A 19,783-nucleotide genomic window follows, 5' to 3' on the forward strand; every position below is an offset into this window, starting at 1 on the left:
GTCAGCACAACAGTGGCGTAGTAATGTTGACAATTCTAGTACTCGGGTTAATGCTGGCATGAATGAGATCCTTACTATGCTTCGTAACATGTCTCATTATGACAAGGCACCCCCACAGGCACCTCCACCGCCAGCTGCCCCTGCTGTCCCGCCCACTGCTGTTAAGGAGTCTCGTCTAACCCCTCCTGAGCTATTCAAGGGAGACCCTGACCAGTGTCGTGCTTTTCTCACTCAGTGTGAGATTCACTTTGAGTTGCAGCCCTCCTCTTTCCTTACTGAACGTTCAAGGATAGCATTTGTGATCTTGCTTTTGGCCTGCAAGGCCAAACAGTGGGGTATAGCAGAGTGGCAAAATTAATCAGATTCCTGTTTGACCTACTCTGGGTTTTCTAAGGAACTTATAAGGGTCTTTGACCCCATCCTCCCTGAGCGAGAAGCAGCTAGAGAGCTGTTACCCCTGAGACAGGGAAGTAAGAGTGTGGCTTCTTATATCATTGACTTTCACCTGTTATCCGCTGACAGTAGTTGGAATCAGGAGGCATTAATGGATGTGTTCATGCAAGGTCTTAATGAAAACATCAAGGATGAGTTGACTACTCGAGATTATCCAAACTCTTAAGAATCTTGAAGACTTGGCAACTGGGATAGAGCTTCGTCTCACTGAGAGGAGAAGGGAGAGACGTCACAGGGAGGGCTCATCTGCTCCATTCTGCCACTCAGGCCCTCGCTCCAGAGCTACAAGCTACTCCCTCCCTTCAGGTGAAGTACCAGTTGGGAAGAACAAAGATCTCCATGGAGGAGCGTTCTCGCAGAAGGCATTTATATAGTTTATGCTTTTACTGTGGAGGCAAGGGTCACATGGCTGCCAAGTGTCCACTAAAAGGTTGGCTCAGTAGATAAGAGGAGCTCTCTACTGAGCCATAGTATGTTGTCCATCTCCTCATCTTTTTCTTTCTCTGCTAACATTGTGGTCTCCTCCATCCCCCAGCAGGTATCAGTCTTCGTTAACTCAGGAGCTGATACTGAGTTTATGGATGAGTCTTTCGCCAAGGGCCTCGGCATCAAACTCCTCCCTACACTATCGATCCATAACATTCTAACTTTGGCTGGCTTCTTTTTTGTAGGCAAGAAGGATGGGTCTCTAAGGCCATGTATAGATTACAGGGGTCTCAACAACATAACTGTAAAGAATCGGTATCCTCTTCCCCTCATGAATTCGGATTTTGATCAGATTCAAGGAGCCAAATTTTTCACAAAACTAGACTTGCACAATGCATACCATCTTGTTTGCATCAGAGAAGCAGATGAATGGAAAACTGCATTCAACACCCCCACTGGTCATTACCAGTATCTGGTCATGCCTTTTGGTTTAACCAATGCCCCAGCAGTCTTCCAAGCTCTGGTCAATGATGTCTTGAGGGACATGGTTGGGCACTTATTTGTTTACCTGGATCACATTCTTATCTATTCTGGGGATCTGAAGTCCCATGTCCGGTCTGTTCTTCTTCGTCTTCTCCAGAATCATCTTTTTTGTTAAGGCGGAGAAATGTGAGTTCCACACCACTACCACCTCTTTTCTTGGCTACATAATCTCCCCCAACAAAGTGATTATGGACCCCTCTAAGAATTCAGCAGTCTCAGAATGGCCCACGGCGACTGAACACAGTTACAGAGATTTCTTGGATTTGCAAACTTTTACCATCGCTTCATTCGTAACTATAGCCAAGTAGCATCTCCCCTTCATGCCATTACCTCATCCTAGGTCCAGTTCATGTGGAGCAAACAGGCAGATGAGGCCTTCACTAAACTCAAGACTCTGTTCACCTCTGCCCCAGTTCTTCGGTCCCCCGACCCTGCAAAGCCGTTTATTGTGGAAGTCGATGCCTCTAGCACTGGGGTAGGTGCTGTCCTAAGCCAGAGAACCTCTGATGACTGGATTCATCCTTATGCCTTCTTTCTTGGACTGGACTTTATCCAGTGCTGAACACAACTATGATGTTGGGGACAGAGAACTGTTGGCTGTTAAGCTGGCCCTAGAGCAGGGGTCGGCAACCAATGGCTCCGGAGCCACGTGTGGCTCTTTCATCCTTCTGTTGTGGCTCCCAGTGACTTTGGGAAATAGAATATTTTATTAAAATTAAATCATTAAAAAATTATAAATTAAAATCATTTTAAAATAAATTTCTAAATATGAAGATTATGGTAAACTTGTAACATTAAAACAAAAGTTTTGAACATTTTTAGCACCCAAAATATACGTCATGTCCGCCAGGCATTGCTGGCGAACCCCACATGTCTGGCAGATCGCATTTTTTTTAGCGCACTGATTTATTGACTTTTTGATCCTTGCCTGGAAGATACATCATAAATAAATCCAAGAAAAGGAAACATTCTGAAGATGGCAGAACATTTAATGCTACGTGGACAGATCATTTTGCTTTCACCGCTGATGAAACTGGTTCACCAGTCTGCTTAATATGTGGCGAAAGACTGGCAAACAACAAGAAGTCAAATGTTGAAAGACATTTCGAGAACAAACACTCTGTCTTTGCTAAAAAATATCCCGAGGGAGAGGAGAGAAAAAGGCCGTTTCGGAGCTGATGCGAAAGGCTGAAGCGAGCAGGAGTCACTTCAAGAAGTGGATTAAGACGCAAATTCCACTACATGTGCCAGTTTCGTGGCTACTCAGGAAATAATCAAGCATGGTAAGCCATTTACAGATGGAGATTATCTACAAATATAAATACATAACTATATATTGTTAAGTGAAAGTCTTTTTTTTTTAATTCAGGAGGACAGGTGACCGCACACACGCGATGGGACACCCAAGCAGACTGCGCATTTTTTGGTTTGCTTGGTTCGTTCAGTGCCAGTGGATAATATTTGGATAAGTTTTGATTTTTATCTCCTGAATAAGAGGAGGACAGGTGACTGCATTCTGTTTCTATTTTTCCTTCAGTGCGGGTTGGGTAAGTTTCGATTTTTTTTTCTTAAATACAAAGACCCAAATAGACAGAGGGTGTTTTGTTTGAAATTGAGCATCAACAAAGTGTAAAATGTGTTTTGTAACATGCAGAAATACAATTTTGTGTTCTCTGCAGCAGTTCGTTGATTTCATAAACGCAACATAGTATCGATTTTTGTACATAGCATATAGGTTTTTATATATATGACGTCAAAATGGGTTGTGGCTCCAAGTGCTTTCTTTTTATTGGGAGGCTGTCATGAGGTGGTGGTGTAGGTGGTGAGGAAAACGCAGCAGGCTCAGGATGGGATGAGATATGGCGGTTTAATAATAATCCATGAAATAAACAGTCCAAAAACGGTCCCAAAGCCGGGCAGCACAGCCGAGCTGAAGCCAGGGCTCGACGCCGGTAGCAATCGGTAAACGAGGGACGAGAAAACAGACACATGGAACGAACAAACGCCAAGAGCGGCAAATACCGACAAGGACCCAACAAAGACACAGAGACACAGGTGACATTAAATACACAAGAGGTAATCAGGGAACGAGAAACACCTGGGGACTAATCAAAGGGAAACAGGACAACACGGAGACACAGATACACAGGAAACTCAAAATAAACACACAGAAAAACACAGATCCTGACAGAGGCGGTCCCAAATGGCTCTTTGAGTAGAAAAGGTTGCCGACCCCTGCCCTAGAGGAACGGTGACACTGGTTGGAGGGGGCCAAGGAACCATTTCTTGTATGGACGGACCATAAGAACCTTGAGTACTTGAAGTCAGCTGAATGACTCAACCCCAGACAAGCAGGGTGGGCATTGTTTTTTGGAAGGTTTAATTTTGCCCTCTCTTTCAGATCTGGGACCAAGAATACAAGGGCAGATGCCTTGTTAAAAATCCATGAATCCTCCTATTTGAGGATTCATGGATTGAGGACAATACTGCCCCTTTAATTTGAAGCTTAAAAGGAAACGCAAGGCATCTTTGAAATAAGGAGTGTAAAACACGAGTTGAGACTTTGTGTTTTACAGTATGGAGTTCCCATTGAGAGAAGAGAGGTCAACATTTGTGTCTTCCCTCATTGACCACCTGAGAGACGACACAATTCAATCAACTAAAACAATTAAGGTCTGTGTTGTTGACCACTTCCAGAGATTTTAAATATTAAGTCCCTATTCAACAGTGCGATTGGGAAAATCTCAAGCTATGAAATATCAGAACAGTGTTTACTAAGAAATTCCGGATTTATATTTCCAAAACTTTCTGAATATCTGGAGATTTAATGTAAGAAAACTTTTTGTAGGGTTTCTTGAAAAAATGTGGGATAGATGCTGAAGTTAAGTTAATGAAGTTCTTTCAGTTATCTTACAGGAGGATGCTGATGTCTGCATTCAGAAGACTTTGGTGGAAGACCTAATGAAGATTTATCTTCTGCATGACCAAGAGGGGTAAGCCAAACCTACAGGCATAGCAATTGTTATTGAGGGCATTTCTGTATTCGGTAATCTTGGAGATCTCAGCAGAGACTGTTGACACTTTTGAAACTAGCCCAGGCTTTGGTTTTGAAAAACCCTTCAGTCAACGTTCAGAGACTGGCACATCAAATCTGTGGATCGTAGGTAACATTTGACCAAGATGCTTCTAAAGCTTGAGACTTCATTTTTTGTAGAGATATAGTTATTGAGAATGTACAACCAACCAAAATCGACATCCAGCGCACAATAGTAAATTATTATTTTTTTGATTGAAAAACAAACAAACCCACCCACCGCACCCTCTCTCCATGTAGCAACACATAGTAAAAATTACATTTAGGATTACACATGATATATTTTTGAAAGGTCATAAAAATATTAAAGGAATTGAAACAAGACAAATCAGTCTCTCAGGTCTAATCTGGTTAGAATGTCCAGGCAGGGAGTCCATATCCGGTCAAACTCTATTAATGTCCCACATATCGAATGGAGAATGTTTTCAGGGATGCAGAATGACAACAGTTCGTTGATCCAATGTTTCTGGTTTGGAGATTCCACAGACTTCCGCTTTTTAAGTATACACTTTTTTGCTGCAGATGATGCTAACAATACAAAGTATTTCTCTCAAGTATATTATAATGTCTTTAGCGGCAGAGAACAAACAAGAGTCATTTACTTTTATCAAAAAGGTAAAGCTTTATTTATGTCTAAAATGTTTTAAGAGGGACTCAAAATGGTAACCACTAACAGCTGACATCCAAGGCCAGGTTTCTCCTCCAGAACCACTGCAAAAATGTAAACTCACACATGTCATGACACGGCACACCACTGCAACCCACAAGGACCTGAAACTGTCTGAATCACTCCACAGCAAAATGCCACCAAGGGAGGAAGAAGACTGTCCTTAATTGCTCTACTGCAGCTCTCCACAGCTATCAGACTGGTCCCATAAGCTTAAAGCAGTCAACTACAGAAGAAGTTCATGAAGGTTTTGTTTTTAAAAGACCATTGAGCTACCAGTTTGATAACACGACTCCCCCAGCCCCCCCGGGTGGTTTCAAATGCAGGACACCCCCTCCTCCAGCAGATGGACGCCCCACTTCCCCAGGACAGACAAACTTTGGTCACCCTGTGGGTGGAACTGGCACATGAGGTTTTGCTGGAACACACCTCAATCAGGTAGGTTAACTCTGGCTTTAAGGGCACATCTAACCCTTTAGACAGTTAGAGAACTGTCTAAAAGAGGCAACAACCCTCTCCTCCTAACACAGGAACAGCTCCCCTGTTTATCTGTCTTCACCGCCAGCAGTGCTAGTCACTGCGAACGGCACCCTCCCACCTGGTGCCCAGCCACAAAGCTCAACAAGAAATGAGTTTGCCTTGTCTTCTTCTTCTATTGAGTTTTATGGCAGTTTACACACGTTGCGTATTGCCGCCATCAACTGGACAGAGATGTAATCAGTTTGCCTTGTCTCCACTCCTGTTCCCTTTTATCCCCTCCCACACAGGTGAACCCAATTACTGCTCATCATCTCCTCACAGCAGCATAAATTTAAAAGAGCATGTAACTGAAGTCATGCAATGTAAGTAGTTAAAATCAAAGGGTTTGATGTAATTGTAAAGAACTGCTTTTTTGAACCCAAGAAGAGGATAGTTGATAATGACATGGACTTTAATTCTTGTTGTTCTATTGAGTCCCACCTCACATCTTTGCCATTTGAATAAATCCACATCCACAAAATACAAAACTGGGAAGTTAAATAATATATTCTGAAATTTGGAAGGTTTATTCTGCCTTTATTATAGGGAGCCTTCTTAAAATAGAGATATTGCTTAATCCAAATCTTTAAAAAAGTCATGGGAACTTATAAGGGGATACATTGAAATAAATAAATACATTTAGGCAAAATAGTCATTTTAATTGTGTTAACTATGTCAATCAAAGATAGTGGGAGATCCATCTTTCCAGCTCTGCTTTAGTTTTATTAATTACTGATGTGTTAATTCTTTTGGTAAATTTTGTCATACTAGGAATGGATATTGATGCCAAGGCATGTAAAACCATCAGTGCACCATTTAAATGAGCCAGGCAACAATTGTGTTTCCTGTTCTGTCATATTAAGTGGAAACACTTCACTCTTGGAATAATTGATTTTTTAGCCCGAAACTGCACTGTTGAGAAGGATGAGGGGTCTATAGTTACCACATCTTTTCCAGGTTTGGAAAGTAATGTTATTGTTGCAAGTTCTAAAGATTGAGGAATTGCTGTCTTTTGGAATGCCTCCTAGATCGTGTTTGTAAGGGGGGTTAATAATTTATTTGAAAAGATTGAAGTATTCAACTGGAAAGCCATCAGGCCCTGGGGCTTTATTATTTTGTAACGATTTCACAGCAAGGCGAACCTCCTCCTCACTTATTTCACCATCCAGTATGTCTTTTTCAGTGGTGTAAATCTTGGGTAAATGTAACTGATTCAAAAATTGTTTTATTTTTACATTGTCTTTATCAAGCTCAGATTTATATGATGATTAATATTTTTAAATTCCAAATTTGTCTTTTGACTTTTGTATTTTCTAGATTATTGTCTACCGTCATTAAAGCTTGAGACTTCTTAAATGGATGGGCACAGTTATTCAAGGGTCTAGTTAATGCATTGTATATACCTAAGTGTTTTAGGACCAACAAAGTCTGATAAAAGAATTCCACACGTCATTTGCACAAGGGACTATCTGACCTAGTTCATCTGTCATGTCAGTCAGATTGGAGGCTTCTGTATATTTATTTATGTACTTCACTACATGAGCATTATTCTCAAGATAATCCTGAAATGATTTCGATTTGGGTTTTTTTCCCTATATACTTAAAATCAATTTCTAAAGGGTGAGTATTTGTGATCACTGTTATCAAAATGAGGCATTGGACATCTTAGTTATTTTTAGTGGTAGTTGTTGCCATGCCATGTTTTTGCACTTCTGTTTGCTGTCATATTAATTGGCATAAAGTATCACAGTTAACTGGGGACGTTAGATGTTGAATTTAAAGCCACTCTAGATTTTGATGACTTTGATAGGTAATGCGATAGTCACCTGGCAACATAAACAAAATTTTATACACAAATTCCGAGGTAAAGGACAAGTTTTAGTCTGATCATTTGTTTCAATTTTTTTATTTCAAACATGTAATTTAAAGTGTGTTTTTCTGGGTTTTTTCTTGTAGAACAATGTTATTTTTATGTTTACTTTCTTGTTTGCTCAGTTTGCACTTTTTCCGAATTAGCAAAACAATGAGCTAACACAGGTCAACGTAGGTACATTTCCATATGTTCATCTGCGACAGTTAATCAGTTTAAGAAGCCAAAAGTTTTATTGTGCATGCAGTAAAGATGGCTGTTCATACATGGTGTAAAATTTATTTTCAATGCTTAGTCGTCTGTGGGCTCTAGATGCGTTTAAAAAAAATAGAGCTAGGAGTTGGTGATACTGCAAAGTGTAAAAACATTATTTTGCGGTCCTTCTTAATATTGGAAGTATGTACATGTAGAGAGAGAGGAAAGGCTTGCACACTTTATCCCTGCGCCACTGCCACGCCCGTATGTACATAATTCAATGAGAAATTCATATATTTTCAACTTTTTATAATTTTAAAGATTAAACAGGGCGTGCCATGGTGGCGTAGTGGTTAGCGCGACCCATATTTGGAGGCCTTGAGTCCTCAACGCGGCCGTCGCGGGTTCGACTCCCGGACCCGACGATATTTGCCGCATGTCTTCCCCCCTCTCTTTCCCCATTTCCTGTCAGCCTACTGTCATATAAGGGACACTAGAGCCCACAAAAGACCCCCTGGAGGGGTAAAAAAAAAAGATTAAACCTTTTTGTAACCCTTTCTTTCTATTGTTCCTACTATATGCCACCCTCTTTGACATTTTTCTCCACCTCCACTTCCTCCATCTTTCCGTTTCTCCTCCCCTTGCTCACTTTCTCCCAGCAAGCCAGTGTCCCCTACATGTTAAAGCCTGTGTGTCCTGGTGTTTGATGTCAGTTAATTTGCTCCAGTGTTGACAGGTGGATGACAATTTGTGTGTGTGTGGTTACATACGCAGCTTCATAACTGTGCTTCTGTGCATGTCGGGGTGAGCATGTTGGAGAACCTCTGGTCATGTACAACACAGACAGAGTGTATTATGCTTTTGTTTGGTGCCATTTGTTCATCTGGTACCAATGTGAATTATGGCGCAAGGTGCCACTGCAACACGGCGCGCATGCATGTGTGTGTGCAGGTTTCTCAGGCCGTTCACGGAGGTATAATTGCTGTGTCTGAATTTGCTGCCCCGGATTACGGCAATTTACTCTCCCGGGAGCGCCGAGCTCTGTGGGAAAACCATAACCAAGAGTGTGTCTTTGTGTGTGTGCATATTTGCGTGTTTTTTAGCTCTGTGGGAAAAGTGTTGGCTCAGGAGACGGACACAATATATCCTTTTCTTCAGCATGCAAATCCATGGAGTCATTTAACCTTACAGACCAGAGCTCCAAACGGCTTTAACAACTGGAAGTCTTTGGCTTGTTTTGAAGAGAGCAAAAGATGTCGAAATGGATTTTAACTTTTGGGATTCACCTGTTCCAGATTCCTAGAAAGACTAGGAACAGACACCATGCTCAGTTACTCACAGCTTTAGGCGATTTAAAATCTCAAATGTTTATACTGTATTTGGCCTGTGGGTCAGTGATTACGGATTTTATGAGGAACAGGAATATGTCTAGCCTGCCCTTCGCCTGTTCGATTTTCATCTCCCTTCAGTTATCCAGTTGAGATTTCTCCCATTGATTTTGAATTTGTCATAAGGTGCGGGTGTAGGTGGTGAGGCAGACGCTGTAGACCCAGGTTGAAGTGAGAAATGATGGTTTTTAATGATGAATATCCAGAATACACAGTCCAATAATGTCCAAAACAAACGGGCAGCACTGCCTAGCGGAAGCCAGGGCTCGACGCCGGTAGCAACCGTAAAACAACGGACGAGACGACGGACTGACAGACTAGACGCCAAAAGAGACAAGGACCCGACAAAGACACAGACACACAGGTGACACTAAATACACAGGAGGTAATTAGGGAAACGAGAAACACCTGGGAGTAATCAAGGGGAGAACAGGACAACACAGAGACACAGAAAACTCGAAATAAATACACAGAAAAACACAGATCATGACAGAATTCTCCCCTAGAATTTAAATCAATCAGCAAACAGAAAGAGAAGTTGTGAACAATGACTAACCATTCATCAAAGAAACCTGGACAATATGAGTTACAATATTTAATTTTCCTTTGGGATTGATTAAGTATTTTCTGATTTTTAACATAATTGTGAAGTCAAAGGAAAACTAAATATACTATGGTATTTTACTCTGTCCTCTTTTCTTGGATGCTGTCTATAAAGTCCACTGCAAACAACTGCCCCAAGAAACCACTTGATGAGGAGATACTGTCATCTGTGTAATTTAAAACCAATCAGCTTTTCTGTTTTGACTGACGAGGCCTGAATACTTGGGAACGGTTATGCATGGGTGCTTTTTAGGAAAACTGTAGTCGGTTATTTTACAGAAGAGTTATGGATTCAACATGTTGGAATGACACAAAACCTTTTATGAACTGTGATGCTATGAGAGCTCTGTCTCTAGTCGATTTTATAACATTAATTTGATCAACTTATTTTCATCAAACTGCTTTGCAAATCATGAAAGTCGCATCATTTAGCTAGATTCTTGGTGTTGTTTTGGGAGTTCCTCCTCATTGCTCTTCCTACTGGAACCTTATTTCACCGCTGATCCCAAGCACTCATTCTGCTCAGCAGCCTGACAGGCCTGTTGGATCTGGATCTTCTTTACCTACACAAAGCCAATCGTAGCTTGTGTCTGTTGTTGAACACTAGGCCAGGCCATCTGTGCAGCCATGCTGGGCAGTCTGACCCTTTGGCGCCTGGTTCTGGTGATTTGTTGAAAAGGCCATTAACAAACACTGGCGGAGAAAAGCCTACTGCTGTCTTGTGAGCACAAGTCTGAATGGTTTCCAAATCTCCTTGGACTCAGTTGGCGAAGGATTTTGACAGAGATGGACATTTGCAAATGTTTCCAAGTGCGTTTCCCAGGACATTTGCTTAAATCGTATATCTTGTTAATGTATTCAGGACTTCCTTTGCTGTCCAGGTAAACACACACATACACACACACATGCTGCTACACACTCTTCACATGCTACAATCAGCTGTTGCCATGCATGAGTGATGAGCTCATGTTAATGTGGCTAATAAGCCAACAATGCCAAAGGATGCGTAATCTTGTAAATTAATGCATCTTTTCCTCTTTTAGCGTTACCATAAATCAGTCCAGAGAGGTTCACAGGGGAACGGCAGAACTCCAGTACCTGTCACTGACCAACCAACTGACTCTGCCCTTAACTTTTTGCTCTTTATACAGAACCATTAGCCCAACCAATAAGGCAAACTGACAACATCTGAGGCATAAGCATTTCCAGTGATGTACACATCTAAAGAATTACGTCTATTCTGCACAAATGAAACCCCAGATAAACCTTTGTAATAAAAACTATAATGCTCGATGGAAGGACATTGAAGTGGCTCTTATTTCAGATCCTCCTCTGCAGTAGTGCTGTGTAATTTTATTGATTCTAAGACATTTATCAATATTTTTCCTCCTAAAGTATTGAATTTTCATCCGCTAGTATCGATACATTAAATCCTACTCAAATCCCTGGTGTTCCAAATGTCATTCTGTCCACTGCCCCTCCCCCCGTTTGCTTTGCAGGGAGCGATTAGGTCATCCAGCTATTAGTTTCCTCTGTAGAGCATTTCTACCAAGTAATCCACCAAGATACTTGATTTACACAGAAGAAATGCGAGCAAGGAGATTCAATGTAATGGTGGCAAACATCACTCCAGCACCTTTTTGCTTAAAAGCAGATGTGTGGGAGCACATTGGCTTTGAAAAGAAGAAGAAAAGCGACTTTCTGAATAAAACAGTCTGCAAGCTGTGTCACACAAATGTTTAATACTCGGGAAATGCCACCAACCTACAAGCCCACCTGAAATGTCCCCACCCCGACAAGGTAACTCAAGCCGCTACGCTATGACTCAAAACAAACCATGCTGGACAGCGATGACGGGTGTTTCCATAAGTTGCCATCTACTTCTCCGAGGTCACAAAAGATTACCAAGACAATTGCCTACTTTATTTGTCAGGATTTGAGACGCTACCCGGTGGTTGCAAACGCAGGCTTCAGGCGCATGGTGACCCGATGGAGCCCCGCTATCACATCTCGACCCGTGAACACCTCACCAAAGTATGCGTTTCCAGGCTGTATGCCCAGACAAAGGCTCACCTCAAAGCCTCCCTTACCAGCGTGGAGAGGGTTGCCCTGACGTGTGACTGGTGGACCTCGCAACCAACAGAAGTCTATGTGACCATCACGGCTCACTTTATCAATGAGGAATGGGAGCTTGTTACCTAAGTCTTACAAACTCAGGACATACCTGGCAGAAACCTGAGGAAGGCTCTCACTCAGTGGGGAATAACAGAAAAGGATCCTGTAATTGTCACGGACAACCTGTCATGTAAGAATATTGGATTGATAATTAGTCAATCCAGAGAAGAATCTTCTTTCAATAAGTGTCTATTTGCCATATCATTTCAGTTATGTAAGTAAAAGTAATGGCTTTTCAAAATAGTACCCCCTTGTTGTCAACACAAAAATCCAGGATTTGTTTACCAGCCGTTACCAACCTTCTTAGATTTCATATTGCATACGCCGACATGACATCCCTGGGAATGGAAAAGGGAATAATTAATAACCAGTAGGCTTATTGCCATGATACATAAAACAATGTTGTTGTACTCATGTAAATCATTTTCAATCTAGCGCTGTCAGCTGTCTATAAGAGCAGTTTTCCTCTGATGTCAAAGTCATGACAATGCCAACCAATTGTCCGAGGGAAGACAGCAGGATACTCTCTGATTCCTGTTTCCTGTTAGATAGAGCAAAAACAAAAACATAAGATTTTTTCCTGGCTTCAAGTTATTTACTTAGAGAATACCATCACTTTCTTTGGGGAAAGCCTAAATACTGTATATTAGAGCTATAAATGTATCCATAAATGTCCCCCCCAAAAATTACTATGTATTTTTTTCTTCTTTTTTTTTTTGCTTGCTACATAATCCTACATGCAATGAAACCATAAGATTTATTTTTATTTGACTGTGTTGAAGGCTGGTAGAACAACAAAGCACTGATTTCAATTTAAAATACTTTATCTTCCTGTTGTTGAAGTTTTTTTCAAAAGGTTCCTTGAAGATACTGATGTGTGTGGACAGAAAGGATGTCCTCTGGTGATCAGCCGTCTGCTCTGTCCCAACTTAAAAATCGCTTCACTCACTCTCCAGTCTGGTAAAGACTGGCTTTTCAAACAGCCGATCTTATCAAAAGCCTTTTTGTATATTCCCAGTTACCTTAATTTATCTCAAGTGTTTATGTCTGCCCACAGAAAAGATCAGACCTCAAGTAGTATCCTCACAGAGGCTCTTTTATTTCATTAAGTGTATGATATTGTGTCTATATTTCTGTGCACAAACTAGATCCATTTGTCTGGAAAAGTAGCTGTAGATTGCCTTTGTCCATTGCCCCGTCAACTGTGACTATGTGGGTAATCTGACCTCTGCTCTGCTGCTGTTTAGCATTGAGATGCTTTTCTTTTCTAGTGTCCCATCAGATCAGGTTTTGCAGCAAAAAAGAAGAAGGTGCTTTGTTGTCCATCACTCTTGCAAAAAACGTTTGTGCGCCAGAATTGTGAGCATATCAGAAACATGCAAATACAGTTTCCGGCCTGAGCTTTGTTATGTAAAAAAAAAAGAAAAAGAAATTGGTTTAATTAATTAAAACCTTTATACTTTATCCCTGACATCTCTGCTTTCTTTCTTGGTTTTTGTGATGCTTGCTCACGGAAGTGTAAAAAAAACAACAAAAAAACTCGGAGGCCTTCACAGAACCATTGGATTTGTACAGAGATTAAATCCACACAGTTGGTCTTCAACTACATACTGTATTATCTTTTGATTTATTTTGTGGTTGCTTTGGATTTTATTTAGAGAAATTACAGTAGAGACACGAATACAAATACATGCCAATGAAAAACATTGAGTAGTAATGTGACAAATGGGAGAAAACTTCAGGGGTAATGAATGCTTTTGAAATCCGTACTACACTCATTTCAGATCATCATGCTAATTCTAATTCAGTTACTTGAACTTTGTAAGCGTGTGTGTGTATGAATGTGTGACTTGACTAGTTGTCCCCATCTCAGCCAGCTTCAGTACCATGTGGCAGGTTAATGGAAGCCATTCGGAGGCCGAGCTGCCTCTTTAGTTCTGATCCAGAGGGCTTTCCAACCTCCCAGCTGGATCCTATTGTTTCTGAAAGTCAGTGAGGAGAAGACAGGCAGTTAGAGCATGATGGACGAGGTGAAAGTAGAGACAGGAAAAGCAAAATCACATAAAGCTCCTTGGTTTCCCCCCTTTAGCCCGCAAGCCGTGCAACAAATCAAACTGAGGTGTGGCTTTTGAAAGTGCATGCTGGTCCATCACTGTTGCTGAACTATGTGTGGAATTTCACACATAAGTTAGGCCATGATAAACAACAAAGATTTTCTGGTTAAATCCAGAAAACTATCTGTTTGTTCTCTGATTTTTCTCTTTATAGTTTCACGTGGCAACTGAAGCTATGGCTTCAGTTTCAGTCTATTTTGTGAAATGGACTGAAAAGTCTATTTCAGTCTATTTCACAACAATTACAGTTACAATGATACATTGTAATTGTAATGTGTCAATTACAATGTGTCTTGTAATTGTTCCTTGGGGACAAATAAAGTTACATGGATTGAATTGATGTATGACACAAACCTGTCGAATCATGTGAAAATCACGCAGAAACATGTCAGTAGTTTAGAATGATAACATCATGTTTGTCTTTTGCAAATTAAATACCTGAAGAAACAGAACTGAGCTCTACTTATAACTACTGATACAGCCGGTGGGAAAGGCATAACAACTAACATACTGACGAAGGAAAAGATTCAGTTTCTTTCACCTGGCACCTAAAGAACATGACTTCTTACATCTGTTGTATCAACAGCTGTATTTTCATTGACCACATATTTGACATTTCGAAAATTATTTTGAAATTTCGAAGAAAAACCCCCCCACCAATTTTGAAAAAAAACACCCTTCTGTTTTGTTGCTATGTGTTGTTTTTGGCTGTATCAAAATTGGTTTATTTCACAAAACTGCAATGGAAATACGTTGTTTTGTTTTTTTATCACACATGATCAATGACCGGATGTTTCCACTGGCACAAACCATGAAGAAGAGGACAACAGGAAGTAGTTGGAGGATCATGGTGCAGCATGGCTATAATGCCTTATCGCATACACAAACTTATTCACATATGATTTTAATTGTGTTTCTTATTTAATGGAAACACCACAATTGAAAAATTTAGATTTTTCAACATTACAGAAATATTGACAAAGTTTTGTGCACACAGCTAATGTCTGTCACTATGCTAAAAATAAAATATAAATCAGCATGATGACATGTAAAGATTATATGAGGCAGACCTTGAACTATACAGTGGCTAAGAAGGTATTTACCCCGTTGGATGTTTTAAATTTTTTGTTGCTTTTACAAATCAATTGTAAAAAAATGTAATGTAATGTAAATGTAATGTCAAAATGAAAACTTATGTAGTCATTTAGTACAAGTTTGACCACTCTAAGTAGTTTAGATTTTTTACAAGAGTGACCGAGGTTTGTTCAAATCCCTTGCTTGATTTGTTTTCACACTTTACCTGTCTCATGCTACACTGTCACTGAAAGTGTTAGGAAATATGTAAAAGAAAAAAGAATTTAGATAAACATTCTACAAGAAGCGTGGCGTTCTTGGTTCAAATATTTGTGGAATATGACTCTTTTCTTTCTGTCTGCAAAAACACAAAATCTTACCAAGTATTTTGGTCGAGATGCTTGTGCAAATATCTTACTCAATTTCAAATAACACAAGACTAACTCACAAGTGACTTTTCAGCAAGATATAGGAGCTTGTTTTAAGCCAATAATTCCTTAATATTGATGGAAAAAGTAGAAGTAATAATCTGCCAGTGGAACCATTTAGGCAATAATAATAATAATAATAATAAGTCACCACTTCCTTCTTGCTAATATATTATTTAGGCAGATTAGTACACTTACAGCTAGTACTTTTCTGTAATGTAAAGGAATTATTGACATAAAACAAACTCTTGTATCTTGCTGAGACGTAAGTTGTTAGTTTTGTCTTATTTCTAGTGTACTAAGGTATTTGCACTAGAAACTAGACAAACATTTGGTAAGATTTTGTATTTTTGCAGTGTAGAAACTTTTAGCTTTTTAACAAAGATAGAGCAGTTTGTCTTTGTTTTACTGATGTGACGTGTGAAAAGCATAAGTTAGAGAGACTGTAACAGTAAATACAATGAAAAGACATATGAATTTAATATAATAGTGTAAACACAGAAAGAGTTGGATCTAGACCTAGAAACTGAGCTGCCCTATATAGAAGACATACACAAACTCCAAACAAGGTGGCAGAGTTGACTATTGGATTTTTGAGCAAATAATGACCTCAAATTCTACTGCTCAACACAAAAGGGGGAAGCTTTTCTTAATATTCTTCCCCTTTTAAAAGATCCTCCTCCTGACAGCGGACATAATGAGAGTTGCTGTGAACCTTAGTGTTCATAAAGGCCGTTCCCTACTTGAGTAAACCTTTCTCACACAGCCACAGTTTCCAAAATGTCAGACGTCCTGACTGATTTCTTCCCTGATAGTGTTGACTGTTTTATTGTATGCACTAAACTGCAATAGTTTCCCATACGGTAGGACTCCGCATGTGTGTGTGTGTGTTTGTAATACCTTGTGGGGACCATTTTCCTGACACATACTACGTTGTGGGGATCCACTGCTCCTTGTGGGGACCAAAGCCTGGTCCCCACAATGGAAAACTGTGTTTTTGGGTCAGGGGTTAGATTTAGGACTAAGGTGTGAATTGAGTTTTGGTTAGGGTTAGGATAAGGGTAAGGTTTAGGCTGTAGAAGTGAATGGAAGTCAATGGAAGGTCTCCACAAAGATAGCCATGCAAACTTGTGTGTGTGTGTGTAGTTTTATCACTGGGTTGGGTGGCTCTGGGTGTTGCCCTTGTGCCCCTCTGAGGCTATTTATACAGCTTGTCATTCCCATTCCCAGGCTCTCAGCACAGGCTGGTTACTGGTTGATGCTAGCATGGTGTCACAGAGGTCAGGGGCAGCACCAGGCTGTCAGACCCCAAGACGGCTCTTCTTGCATGCATGCCAACACATTCATCAGGATAGCACAAATTGTACTATCTGTTGTAGTCTACAGAGAAATGGTGGGATTCCGTCTAGACCAGGGGTCTCAAACTCAATTTACCCGGGGGCCGCTGGAGGTAGAGTCTGGGTGAGGCTGGGCCGCATTCACACACACGGTCTCCTCAGCCGAACCTTTCTGATTGCCTATTACCATATTTGGCCGTAGTCAGGCGCTGTAACAGCCGTAATTGTGTAGTGTCTCTTTAAGATACTCTAGTATTGCTAATGATGTCAGAAGTATGCGCCACGGCTTCTCTGTAGAGAGCGTGGGAGAAACGTGCTAGACGGACATGTTAGCTCCCTACCTTTTTAGTAATGTTACGGGTTGTTTGGACGCTGCTCAATTTTCATGTCTGATAATATAGCAGCCGTTCAACCGGGCTTTGTAAGGTTGGTGAAGAGCGTATTTATTAAAGGACAACACTGAGGAATTCCCAGTTCCAGTGTGGTTGTGAGTTTTTGACCGTCCTGACGAATCTGCCGCCTCTTCTCCTCCCTTAAACACAACCCAAGCGTTACAGCACCTAACCTTAATTACGTTACACTGATCAGCAACTTCTGGGTCTAGACTGGATGCTGAAGCACGTGAAGCAGGAGCGGCCGCAGAAATTGAGCATGTACCGCATGCAAATAATGACAAATAGAAAATGCAAATAGGCCCGGCCGATGTCCTGCCCCCGAGAGCAATATACTCCACCGTGATTGGTAAGTTCGTTCAGCTCCGCACACAACACTGAAAAGTGCCAATTATATCAAACTCGCGGGCCGCACTAACATTAAACTTTCATATTAAGGCGGGGGCCACAAACTATCGTCCCGAGGACCGCAGTTGGCCCGCGGGCCGCGAGTTTGAGACCCCTGGTCTAGACCATTTGTCGAACTCAAGACCCAGCGGCCAAATCCAGCGCGCCTTTTAAATGTGGCTCTCTAGACTCCCAAGGGACACATACAAAAACCCTTCAAGATAACAGTTGTATTCTTAAATATTATTTTATCAATCAAACCATAGTAGTTTTTATTGGTGTAGTGCCAACTTACATTAGCCAGTCTATCCAGTTTTTTGTGATTTCACAAACTCCAAAGTTCATACTAACTCACGTAGACCCAACAGATGCTTTTTTTCTTTTGCGCTAATGCATAATTGTCAGTTTGTTGCAAATTTTCTGAAAAATCTGTCAAAAACGTCGGGTCTTCATGACTACTAATGCTCACCTGCAGGGGGCAGTGTTTCTTGCTTCTTCTACACAATTGTCTCAGCCTTACTTGTCGTTAGTTTAAATTTATAGCCTGACCAGAACCCGACCCAAAATTTGGATGCATTTAATAAGCCTGAAGTAGATAAAGCACAGAGAAAACCAAACGAGAATTTGCAATATAAAGCTGTATTAATCCACTTAGTACTGTCTAAATAGAGGACTTGTCAGTTTACCTTGCTGAAGAAAGAAAGAAAAATAAGGTGTAGAAGTTGCAACAAGGACAGCACACTGTCAATGACACATCCCAGATGATATGCATCTGACTCATCCTGCGGTTACAACAAGCAGCATGATGGAGCAGAAAGATGTTAAATAAAAAGTAAAAATGGGTGAAGGTATACTACTTCATAAAATTATTGCTTAAAAACAGAATCAGTAAACTCTATCTTAAAATATTACGTTGGGTTTATTTGGGCTTCTATGCACCACAAATTTGTAACAAGCTTACAGAAAACGGCAAAACAGCTGAAACACTGACTGTGTTTCCATTAGAAATGTGTGCAGAACTTTGTCAATATTCTGGTAATGGTGAAAAAAATTATTTTGCAATTGTGGTGTTTCAAGTAAGAAATGCAGTTAAAATCATATGTAAATAAGTTTGTTCATGATATAAGTCATGTCAAACATGACATGTTTGGCATGACTTAACTACTTCCTGTAGTAACTTCTTGGCAACTACAGGAAGTAGTTGCCATGATTCGTCAACTACTTCCTGTTGCCTTCTTCTTTGTGGTTTGCGCCAGTGGCAACATCCGGTTGCATTTACTTGATTGGTGTGTATTTGCTTGATGATTTTGATGATGACATTTGACAAAATGAACCATTTATCGCTTGTTTCATAATTGATGACTGTATGATGTTTTCATGATGTAAAGCACTTTGAATTGCTTTTTTTTGCTGAAATGTGCCAAACTTGACTTTTTTGATACATATATTTCTCAGAATTCTACACTGAAATCAAATTCAGCGTCATGCAAGCAGACGGCCTCGTGGAGCTGGAGACTTCTGAATATGCAGACACATTTGAGAAAAAATTGGTGCAGAATAATAACTCAGGATAGTGGAGCTGTTTTCATTTGGTTGCGCCTCCCCCCCCCTCCCCCCCTTCTCTCTAGTGCAGTGCAATCTTTGTGGTCATCTGCAGTGAGGAGGACAGTGTCTGCAGCCTGGGTGAGAGGAGAACTCCTGCTAATAAAGCTGAGTAAAAGCAGTGTTTAGACAGGGGGAGAGTGATCTCTCTCTGGAACTGCTTCCTGTGATTTATGACCTCCTTAATGACTTTCTCTCCCCTGTTTGTGTGTGTGTCTGTGTAAGCTTATCACTGGCATTTATGTGACTGTGTTCAAGTACCTCCTTAAGTTTCACCTCTTTACTTTGACTAACACTTGCAGAAACACTTCAGGGACAGATTTTTTGTTCAGGTCCATGACATCTTAATCACACATTAATGTTCTGCACGTGTGGCATTTTTTATTTTACAAACATATGCACATTTATACGATCAACAGCGTCTTTGTATTTTTGTTTCCACGGCGGGGGGACTCTTCATGTGGGGTTGGGCCACTGCTGGTCCCGTGGCAGTGGCCCTCCAATGTTTTCCTGCAG

The sequence above is a fragment of the Xiphophorus hellerii genome, chromosome 18 (genome assembly GCF_003331165.1).
Source record: "Xiphophorus hellerii strain 12219 chromosome 18, Xiphophorus_hellerii-4.1, whole genome shotgun sequence".
In the NCBI taxonomy this organism is placed as follows: domain Eukaryota; kingdom Metazoa; phylum Chordata; class Actinopteri; order Cyprinodontiformes; family Poeciliidae; genus Xiphophorus; species Xiphophorus hellerii.